This window comes from Heteronotia binoei, chromosome 17 (assembly GCF_032191835.1).
Source record: "Heteronotia binoei isolate CCM8104 ecotype False Entrance Well chromosome 17, APGP_CSIRO_Hbin_v1, whole genome shotgun sequence".
Lineage (NCBI taxonomy): Eukaryota > Metazoa > Chordata > Lepidosauria > Squamata > Gekkonidae > Heteronotia > Heteronotia binoei.
The window spans coordinates 21222950-21245660 of NC_083239.1; the positions used below are offsets into that span (position 1 = coordinate 21222950).

Consider the following 22711-nt stretch of genomic DNA (forward strand, 5'->3'; position numbering starts at 1 on the left):
ACCTCCAGTACTGACAATTTAGGCCTCAGTCAGCGGGGCAAACTTGATGTCTAGAGTTGCCAACTGATTGAGGGGAAACACTAGCCTTGCCTCCTCTTCTGCCTTTAACGGCTGGTGACATTTCTCATGGCATAGAGAGAAACATGAATAATAATAATAATAATTAAGTGCTGTCAAGTCATAAGTGACTTATAGCTACTCCTCTAGCGGTTTTCAAGGCAAGAGATGTTCAGAGGTGGCTTGTCTTAGCCTGTCTCTGCAGAGCAACCAGGACTTCCCTGGTGGTCTCCCATCCAAGTACTAAGTTCAGCCAACCCTGCATAGCTTCTAAGCACTGATGAACTTGGGGTAGTCTGAGTTATTGTGCTACTAGAAACAACCATTGTGTGTCTTATGGGTCATCCAGCCATGTCCAGCTTACAGCAACCGTATTAATTAAGAGACACAACCATTATGTCTGCCCAAATGTCTGTTAAAGGCAGAGGAGTCAGGACTGGTAAAAAAGTGAGCAGACTTTGATTTTGGTTGGCCAGTAGCAAGGAACAGGACTTCTGTGTCTTTTAGAGTTATGAGAAGGAGAATTGGGTGGAGAAACTTGGTTTCTAGGGCAGGGGAAAGTGAACATGGCTTGTTATTAGTCATCAGTATCTCTGCTTTCCTTGAATTCATCCAGGGCTTTTCTTGTAGCAGGAACTCCTTTGCATATTAGACCACACACCCCTGATGTAGCCAATTGTCCAAGAGTTTACAGGGCTCTTAGTACAGGGCCTACTCTAAGCTCTAGGAGGATTGGCTACATCAGGGGTGTGTGGCCTAATATGCAAAGGAGTTCCTGCTACAAGAAAAGTCCTAATTTAACTAATGCTTCTTTTTAATGAACAGATTGATATTAGTGGCCACTGCAAACTCCTCTAGCAGCAAGGAGGAGTTCCATCAGCAAAACTGTACTGTAACATGGAGCTTTAACACACACACACCCCTATTCTCTGTCCTGAACTTGCTTTATAGTTAATTTAACTGGACAGAGCTACACAAGCAGGGTCATGTTTTGGAAAGGAAAAGGCTCCTTTCTAGATTTCACTGCCTCCATAACTTTAAAACCACCACGGCATGCTCTTCTTCAGCCTCCATCTTTTTTGAACCCCAAAGTGCTTCTGTTTTTCTTTTCTTGGGAGATGTCACTGCCACAAGGAATTCCCCACACCTACAGACTCTCCAAGGGTCCATTAAGTTCCCACCCGTGGTCAATAAGGTCTCCACAGGAAGCTCACCGCTAGGCAAAGAAAGTTTTTTTGGTCCCATTATTTTCTCCCCAGCATCTGAGAAGAATCATCTGGACATTTTCTATATCTGCAGTTGCCAACTCCAGGTTTGAGGGTGGAGTCTGGGAGATGAGATTAGGGAGGGGAAGGATCTTGGTGAGGTATAATGCCATTCAGACCACCTTCCATTTTCTATAGGAGCCATTTTCTATAGGAGAAGTAGATTCAGTGTTTTAAATAAATAAAGGTAAAGGTAATCCCCTGTGCATGTACCGAGTCATTACCAACCCACGGCGTGATGTCACATCATGATGTTTTCTTGGCAGACTTTTTACGAGGTGGTTTGCCTTCCCCAGTCATCCACATTTTACCCCCAGCAAGCTGGGTAATTTAATTGACCTTGGAAAGATGGAAGGCTGAATCAACCTTGAGCCAGCTGCCTGAATGCAGTTTCCACCAGGATTGAACTCAGGTGGTGAGCAGAGCTTGGACTGCAGTACTGCAGCTTACCACTTTGTAAAACAGGGATAATGATAAATAAATATGTGATTTATGTAGGCCTGAGTTCAGCTGTAAATCTGGGACCTTCAGACCATAGCTGGAGGTTGGCATCCCTATCTTTTTGAGAGTAAGCCCCTTTGAATTCAATGGGATTTGCTGCATCTAAATGAATACCCATAGGCTCAGGCCACACCATTACACTGCCCTTCTCAAAGGAGGCAAAGGTAAAGGTGCAAGCACCAGTCATTTCTGGCTCTGGGGTGACGTCGCATCAAGACGTTTTCACGGCAGACTTTTTTACGGGGTTTTGCCATTGCCTTCCCCAGTCATCTACACTTTCCCCTCAGCAACCTGGGTACTCATTTTACCAACCTTGGTAGGATGGAAGGCTGAGTCAACCTTGAGCTGGCTACCTGAACCCAGCTACTTCCGGGATCAAACTCAGGTTGTGAGCAGAGAGCTTGGACTGCAATACTGCAGCTTTACCACTCTGTGCCATGGGAGGTTTGCAATCCCTGGATCAATCATCCTCCTTCCCTTTTTGAGTGTGCATTCTCTAGGGCCACCCCATATTTCCATGGGGCCTGGTCCTCCCTTCCTCCATTCCCCCCAGGGCATCTGCTCCACTAATTTGTTCCAGTGAAATAATCACGTCTGGCGTGTCTCTCTCGCTCCCTCTCTCTGGAGAGCTCTGCGGGTTGACCATGTGTCCCGGCTGAAAAGCTCCCTCTGCCTCCTGGAATCCAGGCCAGCCCGAGGGATTAGCATGGTTTTAGGGAAAGGTTTTTTAAGTCGGAAATGGGGATGCTTTCAAATCGCTCTGCGTCAATCATTTTGCTGTCACTCATGCTGCACAGGATTAAAATAGCTATGAAGATAATTATCTGCGTGGGGAGGTGGGGGTCACCTGCTTGAGAAGAAAGGGAATTCAGCTTTCTTTGCCCATCCCAGACAACACAGGGAATCCTGCAGTCGACAACAGAGGCATTTCATCAAGGTTACCACAAGGTCTAAGATCAGGGATAAACTGTATTTTTCGATCTTTTTTAAATTGCCTAACAACCATCTCCACACAAGCCTTGTTCTAACCTTTCCCTGCAAAAGATCTGCTCTTTCTATGTACACATGTGAAAATTCACTTTTATGTATAGCTTTATGGGTTTGGGGACCTCCAATAACCACTGCTGTTAGAACAACTGCAAGATCAGCTGAATTCTGTTTTCTTTTATGGAAGATGAATGGGGCAGCCTGAGACTCATCGCCTTTACAAGGCTATACCGATACCTAGCTATACCTATCATAAGTATTATCAGTTAACTCCTGGCAATCTGTGAAGTCTATGAATGAGAAAAGTACTTATTTCCTTCATTTGTAGTTTGCCTCTGTCATATAGGTACATTTAAAAGTCTGTTCTCATGGAGTCCCCCTGAAACTCTCATTCTGATGGGCCATATGGAATACAAGTGGTTCTTTTTAGAATTTAAGGAGAAGGTTTTAACAGAAGCCTGGACATGAATGGCCCAGTCATGGAACCTAAGCAGGTTCAGCCTTGGTTAGTCCTTGGAATTAGTCCTCTTGTGGATCAAAAACTGGCTAATTAATAGGGAACAGAGAGTGAGTATAAATGGACAATTTTCACAGTGTAGGGTGGTAAGCAATGGGTTCCGCAGGGCTCAGTACTGGGTCCCATGCTCTTTAACTTGTTCATTAAGGATTTGGAGTTGGGAGTAAGTAGTGCGTGGCTAAGTTTGCAGATGATACTAAATTGTTCAGGATGGTGAGAACCAGAGAGGATTGTGAGGCACTCCAAAGGGATCTCTTGAGGCTGGGCGAGTGAGTGTCAACGTGGCAAATAAGGTTCAATGTGAGTGACCAAGTGCAAAGTAATGCACATTGGGGCCAAAATTCTTAACTATAAATACAAGTTGATGGGGTGTGAACTGGCGGAGACTGACCAAGAGAGAGATCTTGGGGTCGTGGTAGATAACTCACTGAAAATGTTGAGACAGTGTGTGACTGCAATAAAAAAAGATGAATGCCATACTGGGAATTATTAGGAAGGGAATTGAAAACAAATCAGCCAGTATTATAATGCCCCTGTATAAATCGATGGCGCAGCCTCATTTGGAATACTGTGTACAGTTCTGGTCATCGCACCTCAAAAAGGATATTATAGCATTGGAAAAAGTGCAGAAAAGAGCAACTAGAATTATTAAAGGGTTGGAACACTTTCCCAATGAAGAAAGGTTAAGATGCTTGGGGCTCTTTAGCTTGGAGAAACATCAACTGAGGGGTGACATGATTGAGGTTATGCATGGGATAGAGAACATTATGCATAGGATAGAGAAGCTAAAGAAAGAAGTACTTTTCTCCCTTTCTCACAATACAAGAATTCATGGACATTCTATGAAATCGCTGAGCAGTCAGGTTAGAATGGATAAAAGAAAGTACTTCTTCACCCAAAGGGTGATTAGCATGTGGAATTCACTGCCACAGGAGGTGGTGGTGGATGCAAGCATAGACAGCTCCAAGAGGGGATTGGATAAACATATGGAGCAGAGGTCCATCAGTGGCTATTAGCCACAGAATATCGTTGGAGCTCTGTCTGGGGCAGTGATGCTCTGTATTCTTGGTGCTTGGGGAAGGCACAGTGGGAGGGGTTCTAGTGTCCTGGCCCCACTGGTGGACCTCCTGATGGTGCCTGGTTTTTTTGGCCACTGTGTGACACAGAGTGTTGGACTGGATGTGCCATTGGCTTGATCCAACATGGCTTCTCTTATGTTCTTATGATGGGAGACCACCAAGGAAGTCCAAGGTTGCTATGCAGTGGCAGTGGCAAAACTCCCCTGTTTGTCCCTTGCCTTGAAACCTCTACTGGGGCATCATAAGTTGGCTGTGACTTGATGGCACTTTCCAGCATGTCTGCTTGTGAGAAGCAACCTGACTTGCACCCAGGAGCTGTTGTATTCTGGGCTCCATTTGCTAGTTTTGCCTAGGGCCTAATACTGCCTTTTCTTGTTTCTTATGTTCAGGACACCTAGTCCAAGTTATTTTGCCAACCCAGTTGCCCTACATAGCTGTGCCTTAGCATCCTTTGAAACGCATACCCAGATCTTGTCTTAGCTATGAAAGCCATCTTGGAAGCCTCAGAGTGGTGTAGTGGTTAAGAGTGGCTGACTCTAATCTGGAGAGCTGGGTTTGATTCCTCAAAAAAGAAGCCTGCTGGGTGGCTTTGGGCCAGTGCCTGTTCTTTCAGAACTCTCTCAGCCCCACCTGCCTCACAAGGTGCCGCTTGGGAAGAGAGGAAGGTAAGCCACTTTTAGACTCCATAAAGTAGACAGAAGTGGGGTATAAAAAGCAACTCTTCTTCTTCTTAGCATAGCCTCCTCCACAAGGTTGTTGTGAGTCTATGATTGAGGAAGGTGAAACTGTGTATATCACTGTGAGCTCCAGAGGAAGGGCAAGATAAAAATATGTTAGGTTGTGTTGGGCCCAGTTCCTTATGGCATACTGTACTGGGAAGCTGGTCTCTCTGTTTCTTTCAGGTCTTTGCCCATTTATTGATGCTTTTGGAAAGATCGCCTGCTTTCAGTGAGAGCTGCCAACCTCCTGGTAGGTAACAAGGAAGTAACACAGATGAGATGAAACCAATAAAGCAAAAAGCCTCAGTGTAACAAAGTCTCAATAAACACAAATTACAAAACCAGTCAAATGTTCTATTATAAATTGTGCAAATTATCAAGAATAGTCAATTCCACAACATACTCTATATAAACAAGTGCACAGAAAAGAACATCCACCATTCAGATAACGAGGAACAGAGAATCCACATCAGTTCAACCCACTTTGTGTGTGCATGTCGCTAAAATGTATAGAAAGATTGAATTTAGAAGAATGAAGGCTGTGCTGGGTAATTGAAAAAACCAAAACCCTCCAGTGATCCTTTTGCAGATGTCCTGAGAGCTCACCAGCCCCACCCATAAACTTCCCCCTAAATGTTTACAGTTTCACCCAGAACTGAAAATGGGGCTGTAATTTTAATCACTCTATCAATGTTTATTTGTGTAATTTAGAGCAACGGATGCCTCTTCCTCCCATCTGTCCGCACCATCTGCTCCTTCCGTCACTCCTAAACAACTCTGGCCTTTGCTTTGAGGCAGTGCAGCAGAAGGGGAGAGGAAACTGCAAGGATCCTGGTACCTTCTTCCGAAAATGTTGGTGGTTCCCCCAGGTCTGTTTTCTATTGCTTTCTTTCCTCTTCCTCTCCGGGGCCATGAAACTTGGGAAGTGGAGGTTCAAGGGCTGTTATCAACAGACTGTGCTTTGACCTCTGCAGGGACAGCATTTTGAACAGTGGCCAAATGAGTCTTTGTAAATGCGCAAGTTGCCAGCTTGCCTGTAATAAGCATTTGTGGCACAGGGATGTCCTGGAAGAAAATAAAATTAAAAGAAACAGTTATCTAAAATGCATCAGAAGTTCCTTGCTCAGTCGCCTGGAGTGCTGCTTACTCACCATAGGTAAGATAAGAGGGTATCTGCTAGTTTGCAATGACTCCCCCCACCCCCAGCCTGGCAAGTAAGCACTGGACCAAAGTACCATTAAGATTCACATTTTGGCTCAAAAAAGATGGTGTCAAATGTTAATTGTGCAATGAAACAATGTCTCCTATTCAGCTGGCTTGGTGGGCTATATGAGGGCAGAAAGGCAGGGTATACATTTGGAAATACAAATAAATACCCCGTGCTTTAATGATGTAAGCCAACTCTCCAGTTCCCACAATGCTCTGGAATCTTTCACCCTTCTGTAACACTGCATCACCTTCACTGCAAGATTGTAGAGTTGCCAGCTCTGGGTTGGGAAATACCTGGAGATTTGGGGGATGGAGCCTGGGGATGGCAGAGTTTGGGGAAAGGAGGGACCCCAGCAGGGTATAATGAAATACAGTCGCCCCACCAAAGCAGCCATTTCCTCCAGAGGAACTGATCTTGATTGTCTGGAGATCAACTGTAATGGTGGGACAGTTCCAGGTGCCTCCTGGGCATTGGCAATCTTACAAGGTTGTGCTGTGAGATTTCCCCTTTTGGTTCTAATATCTATATATTTAGTGGTAGGGTGCCTCTAGGGTTGCCAACTCTGGGTTGGGAAATTCCTGGAGTTTTAGGAGTGCAGGCTGGGAAGAGTGGAATTTAGGGAGAACCTCCTAGGGAGATGATGCCACTGATTCTACCCTCTGAAATGACAGTTTTCTCAATGGAAACCGATTTGTCATCTGGAGATCAGTTGTAGTTCTGGGAGATCTCCTGGCTCTGCCTGGAGGTTGGCAACTCTATGTCTCTGATGCAGTCTTAAAAGGGTTTAATAGTGATGGTCTCTTTCTAGGGATGTTTGGAAAGTGTAGTTCTGTGAGAGGTGCTAGAAACCTCCAGAATTCTCAAGCCCTTTGCTTTCCCAGAATGCTTTGGGGGGAGCCATGACAGTTCTATTGAATAAACCTGTCATCAGTTTATAGAGGAGAAACCCCTGAAATGTTATGCCTAGAAAGTAGCAGCTGTGCCTCTGGTCCCTTCTGCATTCATAAATGCCATCTTCTTTGTCAACATGACAGTCCCCATCACATTTAGTGGTCAAGGTGTCACAAAAGGAGTAATGGCAAATTCTGTGACAATATCCATACGAACACCATACCATACATTTTGAGGACAACCTTTCCAGAGCCATTAAAAATTCCACATAGAGGATATAAAAGAAATGTCCAGCTTTATGAAAAAGCTAAATGGAACCCAAATTATACGAGCAGTACAGCTCTTTGGATTAGCCAATCTATACACTGCAGTATCAGAACCACAACACCTTGAATAAAACTTTGTTGGTGTTAAAGGTGCCACTGGACTAGTACAATCCTAAGTATTCCCATTGAACAGACTTTAGTAGAATTCTGAGTAAAGCTGTTTAGGATTGCACTGTCAAAGACTTAAATGCACAAAAACCTCTGGGTTAACTATTCTTTATTAAGCAGCATCAGAAGGTTATATATTCTCAGCTATTATACTCAGAGAGCAAAGTTGCTGTGGTGGAAGAGCCTCTGCTTGGCATGCAGAAGGTCCCAGGTTCAGTCCCTGGCATCTCCAATTAAAGGGTCAGGTAGCAGGAGATGTCCTTGAAGAGCTGCTGCCAGTCTGAGTAGACAAGACTGATCTTGATGGGACCAATAATTTGATTCAGTATAAGGCAGCTGCTTGACACATGGCTACAGATGGTGACTGTAGCCATGAAATTAAAAGATGTTTGCTCCTTGGGAGGACAGCTGTGGCGAACCTGGGCAGTATAAAAAAAAGTAGAGACATCACCCTGCCAACAAAAGTCCGTATAGTCAAAGCGATGGTATTCCCAGTAGTAATGTATGGCTGTAAGAGCTGGACCATAAGGAAGGCTGAGCGCAGAAGAATAGATGCTTTTGAGATGTGATGCTGGAGAGGACTCTTGAGAGTCCCTTGGACTGCAAGGAGATCAAATCAATCAGTCCTAAGGGAAATCAGCCCAGACTGTTCCCTGGAAGGTCAGATGCTGAAGCTGAAGCTCAAATACTTTAGCCACCAAATGAGAAGGGAGCACTCACTGGAGAAGACCTTGATGCTGGGAAAGACAGAAGGCAAAAGAAGAAGGGGACAGCAAAAGATGAGATGGCTGGACAGCGTTACTGATGTAACAAATACGAATTTGAGCAGACTTCGGAGGATGGTGGAAGACAGGAGGGCCTGGCGTGACTTTGTCCATGGGGTCGCAAAGAGTTGGACTCGACTCTGTGACTGAACAACAACAAGGCAGCTGCAAATATTTGTGCTCCCTCAGGTCCTGTGTCACTGGACTAGTACAATCCTTTTGAAGCTATGCAAAATTATTATTATTATTATTAAATTTTATTTGTATCCCGCCCTCCCCGCCTAGGCAGGCTCAGGGCGGCTAACAGCATTCAATAAAACATTATACAAATACAATGATTAAAACACATTAAAATTATAAAACAACATTAAATATACATAGTTAATATGGGAGTAATGGGCTAGGGAAGGGATGCCTTCTCACTCAGAGAACCTCTTCTGCATCTGCAGAACCCCAGTGCCTTCTGGGGCGCATTCTTGCAGAGTGCTGACCTGGCCTCACCTCGGCCCTACACAAACTGAGAATGTATCCAAGGAGATTCCCTAGAGCTCTTCTTGCAGCTGCCTAAAGTGAGCCAAGGTCAGTCAAGGAGGGCACACAGCATTTCAGGACTTCTTGTCCACAATTACAGATCTTCAGTCAGATTAGCTTCTTTTTTTGTGTTGTGTTTTTTGTATTTTTGTGTGTGTGTGTGTGTGAGTCTGCATGTGCACCTGGAAGTCATGGCAACCTCTGGTGACTGACCCCTACTGGGGGCATGGAGGGCATTCAGGGAAGTGGCTGAAATAAAGCCTGCCCCTGCCTCTGAACTGCTGATATTTCAAGGAGATCTCCCATTCAAGCACTTGCCAGAGTCGATTGTGCTTAATTTCTGAGATCTGACAAGATCAGGCTTGCCTGGGAGCTTCTGGGAGCTGATTCCCTTACACACAGCCTGAAGACCACAGAGTAAGGGAACATCAACCCATCCCAAATTCAGAAGGGCATGATCCTGGTGAATCAGTTCCTTTGTGGCCTACCCTGACCTTGACGGCAGACTTCTTAATGTGCTCCACTGTGACCTTCTCTTCCCCCCATCCCATCCTCCTTTTCCAGTTAAAGCAGAAGGGCAAGATCATTTTTCGTAGGTAACGGAGAGAGAGCTGAAGAAGAATGGAATCTGCCAAAGGGAAGTAAGTGAATTTGCCAAATTTGTGGCTCCCACTGGTCCTCATCAGAGGCACGATCCCACTGGGGGCTTGACCTCCAGAGCTTCAAACTGAGGCTTCCCAGATCTCAATTATGTGGCTAATTCCAGATTATCCCTGGGATTTGGCTGTTTGTTGGGAATCAGGTGTGTTTGGGTAGATATTAGATCTCCCCAGCTGGGCTGCCTCCAGCTCTTGAGGGAGGAAGCTTTCCATATATAGTGCACTGCTGGCTTTGGGACAGTAGAAGAGGCAGGCTCTGAGCACGGAGATTATGGCTTGCTGCCCCTTTGTGCAAAGGGAAAATGCTATTGCTGTTGGGGGCAATGGAGCTTTAATGTTGTTTTCTTATTTTACTTCATTTATTATTTACATGTATTATTTAAATTTTATTTAAAACATGTAATGAGTTCGGCCCATCTACTTTACAGGAGCGCAAGGCTGCTTTCAATGTAAACACCAGCAAAACACAATAAAATACAAAAAACACTAATATAAAATCTATAAAACTGCGGGTCAGCAAAAGAACTGAAATTAATCAAATGTTGTCCTGAATAAAACCCTCTTCATTTGTCTTCTAAAGGTCAAAAGCAAGGGGGCCAGGCAAGGGTTGCCACGTCTTACCTGGCTTCCAATGGAGCGCATGCGGCACAATGTCATCCAGAAATGATGTCATCATACTGGGCACATTGCACAGGGGACACTCTAGCACTTGGGTAAAAACTCTATGGCAGAGGTGGCCAACGGTAACTCTCCAGATGTTTTTTGCCTAAAACTCCCATCAGCCCCAGCCAGTGGCCCTGCTGCCTGGAGCTGATGGAAGTTGTAGGCAAAAAACATCTGGAGAGCTACTGTTGGCCACCCCTGCTCTATGGCATCATAAGAGTTTTTACCCAAATGCTAGAGTGTCCCCTGTGTGACATGCCCAGCATAATGATGTCACTTCCGGGTGACATCATGATGCTGGGCATGTTGGGTGCTGATGGAGCTCTTTGGCAGTGAGGATTCCCCCTGTTGGCCAGCAACATGCTGGTGGGTTGGGGCCCCTAAAACTGGGGGAACCCCCACTCCCAGAGGGAGGCTGGGAACCCTAGGCCAGGTGCATCTGCCTGGGGAGGTTGTTCCACAACCATGGGGCTGTCACTAAAAAGGCCCTCTCTTATGTACCCAGCAGATGAACTCCTATAGTGATGGAGCAGTCAAGAGGGCATCTCCTTGTGATCTCAGTTCCCAGGAAAGGAATGTATGGGAGACAATTTATACCCCAGTTTTCTTCCAATGCACAGCAAAAATGGCTTTCGACGTTTTCCCCTCCTCCATTTTATCATGTTTTACAAAAGGTTGCCCTAGTTAGTACTTGGATGGGAGACCACCAAGGAAGCTGAGGGTCGCTATGCAGGGACAGGCAATGACAAACCACCTCTGAATTTCTCTTGCCTTGAAAAACCCTCTGAAGTCATCATATGTCAGAGGCAACTTGATAGCGCTATCCACCACCAGATTGTGATCCTAAGATCTGCAAGACAAGGGGAGTACAGTTCTCACTAGGGGAAAGAAAAAATGTGCATGCACAAAGTGCATGGTTTGGCAGTGACTGATGAATAAGAAGTGATGTGGCCATTAAGGTGCAAAAGGAGACAGTTAAATAGCAAGTCTCAGCTCAAAATGTCAAATGTGTTTTTTTTCTTTTAACATTGTTCCATTTAAGCCTGAGATGTGACATGCATGAGGAGGAAATGGCATCTGTGACAAAAGGCCATTGTGCATGCATGGTTGTCTTTTTAATGCAGTCAGCCATAGCTGAGCTTTTGGGATGCAGTTAAACAGTGTGCTGAACATTTGGCTCTGATCACTGCAAATAGGATGCAAGACCATACCAGTAGGTTAAAGTCAGATGGGGGAAACAGTAGAAATCTATTAGGCCCTTCCCCCAAAGTAATGCTCTTATTTGCTTGCAGGAGGCCTTTATAATGCATTGAGCCCCATGTCATGATTGGTGTTTGGGTGAGACTTGGGTTTTGGGGAAGCAGCTAACTGTTTTGGGGATTGTGCTTTGGTGCAAAGGTGCAAGACACCTTCGTTTTCCGTTTTTCTAGGGAGAAGGGGATCTTGGGTAGGGTGCAGGGGGTGTTTATTCAAACGCTGTTATTCAGCGGAAAACTTTCAACAGCTCCAAGGCTGAATTTCCTTGGGTCTGTCTGTCTATCTTACCTCTGCAAGGCCGGAGCTGTAAAGCAGACCCCACCCACTCCCCAGTAGAGAGGAACCCCCTGTCAATCACAGCTGCCCTACTCCTCCGCCCCCAGAAAAATCCCATTCAAGTCCTGAAGGTTGAGCTCCTCTTGCTCCCCGCCGGACTGTACCACCCTGGCCGCGGGAAAGAGGGGTGTGCCGAGGAAGGGCGCGACGGTGGCCCGCCGTCTTCTGAGCCCAGGAGAGCGCAGCAGGGACCCAAGGCACTGCGGGGCTTCCCAGGCAAAGTGCTGCGCTCGGGCAGGCCGGCCAGCCCCCCCCACGGCGGATCTGAGCGGGCCGCGCTGCTTCCTCTGCCCCCCCCGCCTCGCGTATCATTTGCAAGCGCCCCGAGGAGCCACCCTCCCCCCCACGCCCGCTAAGCTCGGCGGGCAGCGCCTGGTCGCTCTGGATGGAGCGGCTGTGAGGAAGACGACGGCGAGGCGAGGCGAGGCGGAGGGATGCAAGTGGCGCGGGCTTAGGCGCAGCAGCCTGTGAGGGGAGCCTCCAGACGGTGCCCGAGCGGGCAGGCAGCCAGGCAGGCGCTCGCTCGCTCGCTCTCTCTGTCGGTCAGGTAGGGAGGACGGGCGAGCCCGCGCCGCTCCTGCTGCCGCTGCTGGGCGCAAAGTTGGCGCAAGGCGATCCCCTGAAGGAAGTTGCTGCCCCGGAGTGGGGGGGGGGAGGGGGAGATGCGTTTTCTCCAGGTGGGGCGCGGCGCGCGCTGCCCCCTCCTTCGGGTTTCGATGCCAACTATCGAGCGCGTTGCTGGGGAGCCTTGCAACGAGCTAGGGAAGCCCTGGCGGGGGGGGGGGGGGAGAGGAGAATGGGGAGCATCTCCAGGCGGGGGATGCATCGCCTCCGAGGAGGGAGAAAGAGGGGAGAGGGAGGCCCCCCCGCAATGCCTACAGCTGCGTTTCTTCTCACCTGCAACTGATGGGGAGAGGGTCTTTCCACCTGGGGGGCGCAGAAGAGGGGCGGGGGTGCCCTGCCCTCCATCCCGTGCAGGCGCAAGAGCCGCTTGGAACGGGGAAGGGGGGAGCTCTCACGCCCCCGCGATGCCCGTCAATGCCAATGCTTCGCGATTGCAATGAAATGCAATAGATGGGAGGCTTTTTTTCTGCCTGTGCCTTGTAATCGCGGGGCGGGGGCTTCCCCTCCGTTCTACCTAGAATCTGGGTAACCCACGGGGAGAGAAAGGGCGTGGGGGTGCTGACCATCTACACCCACACCCCCAAATTAAGCCGCTCGTTTTTTAGAGGTTGCTGATTGATGATGCAATGGATGGAGAGGGGGGAATGGCATGTGGGCAGTGCAATGGGGTGGTGGGATTTCCGAGCAGGGTACAGCAACTCCGTGGGGGGGCCAAGAAGTCAGGGATTTCCCGACTATTGAATGCATCATCTCAGTGAATGCATAGGGGGAATTTAGGAATTGCCAGAGGATGGAGAGTGGGCAAAGACATTGAGTCCAGCCCTTCTGGTCCTTGAAGCTGCATATCCGTTGGGGAGGGGAGGAAGAGCTCTCTGTCTGTCTGTCTGTCCTTCTGCGCATCTCACACACCTCAGATTTCCATGCACAGAATGGAACAGGGAATGTTTTCCCCCCAGCTAGGGATGAGGGTGGGGAAAGGCAGGTGGACATTACCCAATGGGTTGAGCTGCCTCTCCTTGCACAATGGGCGACTCAATAATGTGCATACCTTTACTTCATGTGCCCATTCCCCTCTTAAAATTGTAGAATTGGGGAAGGCCAGATTCCTTTGCCTGTCCGTACAGCCTTCTGTTGGAAACCTCCAAGAGTTAGAAAGAGGCTACCTGCCTGTAGAAAAAGAATAAAAAAGTGCAGGGCAGTTTTCAAGCCTGAGCTCCATCTTGGGCCTTCTTTCCAAGAATGTCACCTTAATTCCCCAGGCTGTAATTTTTATTAAATGACAGGTTGCCCTCCGCTTTATTGCACAGCTATCAAGTGACAGGTTTGCGTTCCAATGTGCTAGTGAGCTTGCCCATGTTCTCTCGATGTTATGCTGTAAGGAAGCGTTTCAATGCATCATTAATTTCTAGAGTTTCACGACCTGCGCTGATGGAGGCCCCCAGTGTAGATAGATTTTTTTTTTTTTTAAAAAGACTTAAATAGAGTCATGCTGGAAAGACCCATCAGCAGCTATTAGGCATGAGAGCTAAATGGACCGTCCATGGAGAGAGGCAATAAGATCACTCTGCACGCCACATGCCGGGAGCAGAGAGCAGAGGAGGCTTGGCTTTTCTGCTCTGTTTTGGGAATGGTCTGCAGGGTCTGTGTAATTGTGTGTCATGAGTTCTGAGCTGGGACCCTAATCCCAGGCATTTGCCTGCCCAATTTGGATTGAGTCCACTACATGCAAGAAGAGGGGGCTTTAGCAGTCCCTTTGCACATTTTTACAGTGATCTCAAGCTTATATTTGTCCAGCTGGAAGATCCCTGTGAGCGGATGGGGTACACCTGGGTTCCCCATCAGGGCTGTTTCAGGCTGGGGGAAAGGCATGAGGAAAAACTGAAGCGCCTTCTCTTTGTGTGCTGTGGTCCTAATTCAAAACAGGACTGCTGCGTGTGCCCGGGCTCTCTCATTGCCGGCATAGAACTCACACAGACCCAGGGAGGGAAGGCCCTGGGATGTACCTGGAGAACCACCCCTGGAGAAAAGGTTCAGGCCCTGGGTCTTATGCAGTAAGGCAGTTCTAACATTAACTTTTTGAAAAGGTTGTGTGAAGGCAGTATCAAACAAACATTGAAATAAGCAGCAATGTACTCAGAAATGGCTGATGTCTTAAGTGTGGCTGGTTAGGTTAAGGGTCAGAGATCTGGAATGGATGGGGAAGGGGTTGTTGGTGCTGAAAGTGATCCTTGCTTTGGGTGGAGAAGCCTTCCTCCAACACTATCTCTAATCTCACTGGGTAGATAATTTGGGGGAGAAGCATAGTGTTGTGTGTGCCCTATATTCTGCCTAATTTATTTTTGGAAGAAATCTTTGCACATTTACTCCAAAGTAAACCTTACTGCATTCATTGAGCTTAAAACTGCTTTTCTCCCACCATTACTGTGTAAAGGCCCTGGTGCTGAGTTTTCAGGATTGAAGGCTGTGTAGGAAGGGTGATTTACCATTTCATTCCAACCTGCTTTATAAAACAGGTATGATTTTGCTTCCTATTACACCCATCTCATTGGTGTGAGTTGAACAAAGGACTGGAAAAAATATTTGCATAGGACTAGCAGTTAAAACGTCAGTGTTTTCTTGAAAATTTGCTTCTGGAACAGATTATTTCCCCCATCTCTGGGTGGTTAATCTCTGGCCTTTTTTTTATGTCTCAGGAAGACCCCTTTTGCCGGAACGTTCCATACCTCCTTGTCGCAGTTTCAGTCTTCATGATGGCATTAGAAATATTTTTTCCAGGAAGAGGTGAGGTCCCCAGAATGTTTCCAAAAGCCTCGGGGAAGAGAGCCTTGCCCCTGAACATTCAATGCTCCCCCCAAGAAGTCTGATCTCCCTTCCACCAGTCCTGCTTTGGGGAGTTTGAGCAAAGGTTTTAGAATTCTTGCCCACTTGAGAATGGCAGAGATGTGGTTTGCTCGTTATGCAGAACTAGATGATAGCTTTTCAGTAGGGTGCCACTTCAGGCTGCAGCGGAGAAGATCATCTTTTAAAATTGTCCCCTACATTAAAAACAAAACAACCTCCTTGCCTGTTATGAAGTAGAACATCAGGGAATAGATTGTGCCATGTTTTCTCCCTGATCTGCTAGATTTCTGCGAGGCATTGTTGATGCGTCTTCCCATGCAAAAATGCAGCTCTGTAATCTGCAGTTTGCAATAGTACCAAACATCTACCATCTTATCACTTGTAACGTGCAGAATGGCTCGGAAATCCAAAGGGCCAATATTAGCATAGCATAACGTTTGATACTGATGAAACGCATGCACTTGGGGGGAGAGGCACATAAATGTACATTTCACAACACTCGGCTGAGGTAGGCTATTTATGTAATTTTCCTCAAAAGAGATCTGGATTTCAGCTGGATCAGGCTCAAGAGGTTTATCCCCAGGGGATGGTGGTGGTGGAAATTAAGTGGACTTTGAATAAGCAATTTAGTATTTGCTTCTCTTCTATGTTGCTGCACGCAGGAGTTCACATCAGGAGACTGTCACAGAAGTGCCAAATGTGGCACTGAGATGGGCCTGCAATGTACGTGTGCATGTGTTTTGGGGGGAGGGAGGAGAGTGATTCTCTGGATCCTGCAGGGGAGGGCAGTGGCCATAGCAGCTCACAGAGGTGTCTGTCTGGCCGCTGGTGGAAACAGCATGGATACTTCGTCTCAACCAGTAGGGGGTTCATTGTGAATAGAAAGAAGAGGAGCGGTAGGCCATGCCCCCCAACAACCATCCTGTCAGCTCTCCACTCTTACCACTCTTTCTCCTCTCCGAAGCTACTTATCGCTGGTGGAAAGTGCAGCCAAGTGACAGCCGACTTGTGGTGATCTTGCAGGGTTTTCAAGGCAAGAGAAGTTCAGAGGTGGTTTGCAATCGCCTCCTTCTGTGTAGCAACCGTGGACTTTCTTGGAGGTCTCCCAGACCAACCAGAACCGACTGTGCTTAGCTTCTGAGGTCTGATGAGATCAGGCTAGCCTGGCCTGGGCTGTCCAGGTCAGACAGGCTCTTTATTAGGAATCCTAAAGAAGGAAGGAGAGGCAAGAGACGGCCAAGGGGCTTCCAGAAACACCGGTTCCTGGCTTCCCTCTAGGAAGCATTTATGGTGTCAGGCAGGATGGTTCAGCACAGCCAGAAAAGCAAGACTCTTGGCTGTCTAGATATGCCCTTTGGCCATTCTTTAGGGTCAATGCAGAGCATATGCATGGTGTAAAAAGCAGGGACTGCGTTTCTTGGTGTCAAACCAACAGGCAGCAAGTGGCTCTGAATCTGGGGTCTTGCAGGCAGCGGGCATTGCGCTGCTAAGTTCTCTTGCTTAAATTTTGTTTTTCCAGTGTCTGGACCCCCTTCCTGTTTCTCCTTTTCTGTGGGTGAGTAGCTGAATGGTGTGGTAGAATAGAGGGGTGGGCATCAAAAGATTCCATAATCTTTAAGAAGATGTTTGTAAGGGCAGAGTTGGACAGACCCTCTACTTGTTTGCTTTCTTGTCTCCCAAGGAACATAATGCCCAGCATCTCAAGTGCTGAAACATCTCTGATCCTTCCACATTTATGTCTTGGAGCTTTAGCTCTAGAGCCTTGAGAGCTAGAAACTTGTGAAAAAATGAAATGAAAGTTAGGATTCTGAAGATGCTTAGTGGGCGAGGTAAAAAGTAGGCCTTGTGGGGGGGAATGGCATGGAGATTGGTTGAAAGGACTGGGAAAGAAATAGGTTAGCTGGAATCCATCTAAACCATATGACCATTGTAGTCCAGAAACCCTTGTTAGGGCAGCGCTCCCACAGGAATTATTATGGCTGAGCTGGCAAACTCAGCTGTAGTGCTGCATGTCCACTAGAGGGTGCCATTCAGCCACAACTCAGTTCTAGAGCAAGAAGGGCTATATCTCCAGAAGTTGTTTTAAGACTATGCCGAGGGGAAAGATGGGAGGCTGGGGATCCTCAATTTCTTGAGGCACCCTTGCTGAATGGGGCTTTTTCTGCTGAGCACGTTCAGAATCACATAAATAGGTCTGAAAGTGCTAGGGCTGCCCATCCCAGCAGAGGTGGCTGGAACAGGTTGTTGAAATATTGATGAACTGGGCAGAGTCGCTTTTGCTACCTCTCTGCCAGCTCGTCCTCCTCTTTCCTGAAAACAAACCTCTTCTCAAAAGGGAGCTGACCCACTTCTGCTATAGCTTCCGACAGAAAGGCTCTGCTATCCAGCCACTTTCTTCTCCCAGGGTGGGTCCTGAGGGAGCCACACTCAGAGTGGGAGGGACAGGCCTCCCCACCCCTGTAAGATTCTGTGGGTGTCTGGATGTAGTACGTGATCTTTAAGAATCACCTAGAAGGGGATATTTCAGCCAGGGCACCTTTTCTTAGCCATGCCTGGCGATGTCCATCTATTCACATTCTCTGTCCCCAGAGTCCTCTTCCATTTTATGCTTAAGCCTACCTGTTCAAGGATAAGGTGGGAATATGGGAGGGATATGTTTGTGTTTGCCAAAATGTGTGCCTTTGTGGCATTTGAATTGTTTTTGCTTGCACCAACTTTATAATAAACAAAGCCAAATGAATTAACCTCAAAGCACATTGTAAGGGTGTAGTGCTGTCAGGTTGCAGCCAATTTCTGGCGACTTCACCTGGGGTCTTCAAAGCCAGAGACAAGCAGAAGTGGTTTACCACAGCCTGCCTCTGCATAGAGACCCTGGAGCTCTTGGTGGTCTCCTATCCAAGTATTAGCCAGGGCCAACCCTGCTTAGCTTCCAAGAGCTGATGAGTTTGGACTAGCCTGAGCCGTCCAGGTTAGGATGAAAGTATGTAAGAGCCACATTAAAATCTATTTGGGGGCTTTCTCCTTTTGTGTTTCCCCCCTATTGGTACTCCTCACTTCCCCTCTGGGGTTTCTTTTTAACTCAAATGAGAATGTGCTAACAGGGGGCACTAAACACTGCTCCCTTCTGTGCCTCCTTTTGGGCTGCTCTGCAAGTCTGGTTCCAATACCAGAGCAGAGAAGCCCTGGAAGAAAAGTGCCTGAAGCATTGGAGAACAGCAGACAGGCAGATGGTCCCTTTAGGTGGCCGGGAAGGCTCCCAAAAGGCAGTTGGCAGCCAGGAATGATCCAAGCCTCAAGGGTGCTGGTGGCAGGGACCACTCCACTCTGAATGGTCTTGGGCTGTTGCTGGCAGCGTGGGAAGTTGGGGAAAGAGGCAGGGTTTAGATGCCTTTGCTTGCATGCTCTTTTTAAAAACAGATTGCTCTGTGAATAATAAACACACGTAGATTTCCCCTTTCCGCCATGTCTAGTTTGATCCCAATCTCTGGGAGTCCTGCTGCCCCCCTGTGGTCAGCGTAGGTCCCTGGCTTCCTCTGCCCAGCGGAAGCCAAACATACTCCCCATTTTGAGAAGCTTAGAGTTAGTTATAAGGCAGTCTGTGGAGGATTTCATGCACTGAAACAATCAATCAGTTCACGTCTCTGAATATCCTTGGCATTTCCAAGGCAATCTTCCCGTCTGAAGAATTGCTTGAGGTGGGTAGGAAAGGATGTCAGCTTTGGCAGGCAGATAATGGCATTGGATTAATATTATTCAGCATCTCAGTGGCACTTCTTGTGTTTAGAGACAATCCACCTGAAATGAGAAATGAATTATGAGTTTAGTCTACTTCTAGAGTTCTGTAAAGTTCTTTGGCATCTCACATAGGGCCCATCTACTCTCATATCCTGTCTCCCAAGAGTGATTGGTTAGATGACACAGGGAAGCCCTTACAAGCAAGGTATGCCCTCTATAGTTTCTTCCCAGTATTTAGTAGTCAAAGGTGTACTGTCTCTGGACATGGAGGTTCTACTTAGTTAACATGATTTAGAAGAAGAAGAAGAAGACTGCAGATTTACACCCCGCCCTTCTCTCTGAATCAGAGACTCAGACCGGCTTACAATTGCCTGTGTCTTCTCCCCCCACAACAGACACCCTGTGAGGTGAGAGGACTCTCACAGCAGCTGCCCTTTCAAGGCCAACTCTTGCAAGAGCTATGACTAACCCAAGGCCATTCTAGCAACTGTAAGTGGAGGAGTGGGGAATCAAACATGGTTCTCCCAGATAAGAGTCAGCACACTTAACCACTACACCAAACTGGTTCTCCAGTCATTGATAGATCTATTTAGTAACTGATAGACCTATTCCTTTGTGATTTTGTCTCATCCCTTTTCATGACATCTAAGCTGATGACTATCACCATATCTTTATTTTTTTAAATTTCATTTCTTCCCGTCTTTCTCACCAATGGGTACCCAGAGCAGCTTACATCATTGTCTGCTTCACCATGTTATCACAACAACCCTGTGAGGCTGGTTAAGCTGAGCCTGGGACTGGCTCAAAGTCACCCAGTAAACTTCCCTGACAGCCCTTGGACTTGAATCTGGGTTACCCAAATCCTTCTCCAACACTCTGACCACTACACCACAACTCAGACTTGAGTTATGCAGGGAGTCACATAACTCAAGTATGAGTTGTGTGAAGAAGTCCTTTCCTTCATCTGGTTTGAACTGAATGCTTTGGGATGATTAGGATGGATGCTTATAGGACCAGGAGGTGGGTAGTTTGCTAGGATGGAATGGGAACTCCTTTTGTTCTGGGACTCACACATATGAACACACAGAAAGTTGTCCTATACTGAACAGAACACTGGTCCATCAAGGTCAGTGTGATCTACTCAGACTAGCAGCGGTCCTCCAAGATCTCAGGCAGAGGTCTTCCACATCACCTACTAGCTGATATTTTTAGCTAGAGATGCCGAGGATCAAACCTGGGACCCTCTGCATGCCAAGCAGAGGCTTTACCACTGAACTATGGCCCCTGGTGCCAGTTTTAATTTGCACAGGAACCGCATTGGAAATATGCCGTGTGTGTGTTTCACACAACTCTGCTTGAAAATGGATTATCAGCTTTGCAGCTTAGGTTGGTCATCCATAGTGGTAGGTGTTCATCTCTTAAAATGCTTTGGTTTGTTCCAGGTTAGGTGGTTGAGAGGTGGCTTATCAGAGGTGTGGAATCTCTGATATTTTGTTTGGGGTGCATGTGGAAGGTCTCACTTTTGTTCCCCGGCATCACCAGTAAAGAGGATCTCAGGTAATGGGCTAAAAGACCCCCGTCTCTGCTGGAGACCCCAGAGAGCTGTTGCCAGTCACAGAAGAGAAAATTGGGCTAGCTGGTCAAACCCTATATAAGGCAGATGGTTGCACGAACAGGAAAAACATGACAGAGAACTACCAGCCCCTCCCCGCATTGCCACCCTGTGCCAAGAATCTGATAAGTCTTTAGTGCCTTAGGCAAGCATTTAGGTGCCTGGCTTCCATTGGAAAAGGCTTTGGGGGGTGCTGCCTGACATAGCTTTTCCTGTTCCTGCTGTCAAAGGTGTGCCAGGTGCTGTACAAATTAATAGATCCTGGCTTTGTACCAAGTAAGTACAGAATGAAAAAAAGCAATGGCCGAATTACTAATATAAATTCTAATATATTACACTTAATCCAAATTCATCACAATGCATACAATATATAGAAAATTCATATAGCAATAAAGTACGTATTCCAATTAAAGTGCTTGTGTCAAAGTCTATAAATGTTCATAAATATTTCTATCGGTGGTGCTAAAACTGGAAACTTGTACTGGACATCTTAGATCCTCCGACATTGCAACGTTGCTTGCCAGCCAATTAGTGGAGAAAAAGAACTAAAAGAACTGTTGTGCTTGGTGTATGGATTGATTTCTTGCAAGAGTGGTTGGAACTTATTAGTGGTGGATTACTTTTTCTCTTCCATGAGGAAGTTTACTTGAAATGTGCAAATTTCAAGCCTCTAGCCAAAAAACCCCCAGATTTTAATTGGGCTTCACTGGAATTGCTCATCAGTGTTTTAAAATCTGTTGTGTTCCGGACAGAGCAGGCCATTCATGCTGTTAGAGAAATTTAGAAGATGTAATGTACGTAATTAACTGGAAGTGATTACTTGAAAAGACGACAAGAACACAAGTGTCTGCCTTATGCTAAATCAGACCATTGATCCATCAAGGTCAGTCTTGTCTACTCATATTGACAGCGGCTCTCCAGGTTCTCAGATAGCGGATGTTTCACATCACCTGCTGCTTGGTCCTTTTAACTGGATTGGCCAGGGATTGAACCTGGGACCCTGTATATGCCAAGCAGAGGCTTTTCCACTAAGCCACAGCCCAGCCACTAAAGGCTTTTTGTGTTTTCTTTAACCCCAATAGGAAGTCTTCTCTCAAAGATCCAGTTGCCCCCAGGCAAACTGTGGCTGCCTCTGTTTATAAGACCCCATCTAGAGTTGTTGCTGGTATTGCCTTTTCCTCTTTCCTTTCTGGCTTCCTGGTATCTTTCTGTATTTCTTTCCTTTGACTTCTTTTACCTCCCTTCTTCTGTCCTGTTCTTCCAGGCCCAGCTTGATCCTATAGGTCAGGGGTGGCCAAACTGCAGCTCCAGAGCCACTTGTGGCTCTTTCACACATATTGTGTGCTCTCAAGCCCCCACTGCCCCATTGTCCAGCTTGGAGAGGCATTTCTTTCTTTAAATCACTTCTCCAAGAAGCCAGCCAGTGGCTTGGAGAATGCATTTAAAGTTAAAGTTGCTTTCTTTCCACCTCTCTCTCCTCCCTCCCCATCTATTTTCCTTCCTTCCTTCCTCCCCTCCCCTCCTCTCCCCTTCCCTTCTGTTGTGTCCCACTATATTCTGCCTTCCCTTTCTCTTCCCTTTCTCCTTTCTTTCCCTCCCCTTCCTTGGAGCTCTCAAACATCTGACTTTCATGTCTTGTGGCTCTCAAACATCTGATGTTTATTCTATATGGCTCTTGTGTTAAACATTTTGGCCACCCTTGCTATAGGTACTGCAGGAAAGAATTCAAGAGATGCCAAACTTGGGTGGGAGGGGGAATGGAATTGCTCCTCAGGGCAATTCAGGAAACCAGCCAGGGAGGCAGTGAGGCCCTTGGATGACCATGGGGTAAAAGGATTACTGAAGGAGGATAGGGAAATGGCTGAGAAGCTGAATGAATTTTTTGCCTCCGTCTTCACTGTGGAAGATGAGAACTTTTTGACCACCCCAGAACCACTAATTTTGGAAAGGGTGTTGAAAGACCTGAGTCAGATTGAGGTGACAAAAGAGGAGGTCCTACAACTAATAGACAACTTAAAAACTAATAAGT

General features: G+C 47.0%; 2 protein-coding genes across 3 annotated transcripts in view; one reads left to right on the forward strand and one right to left on the reverse strand.

The window, feature by feature from the left end:
• The window catches only part of YARS1 (tyrosyl-tRNA synthetase 1), a 196746-nt gene that overhangs the window by 161007 nt on the left and 13028 nt on the right, over positions 1-22711 (reverse strand). The window lies entirely within an intron of this gene.
• The window catches only part of HPCA (hippocalcin), a 39932-nt gene continuing 29494 nt past the window's right edge, over positions 12274-22711 (forward strand). The window contains exon 1 of the mRNA XM_060258468.1: positions 12274-12417. The gene's annotated coding sequence lies outside the window, so the exon portion shown is untranslated. The remainder of the gene's footprint in view (positions 12418-22711) is intronic.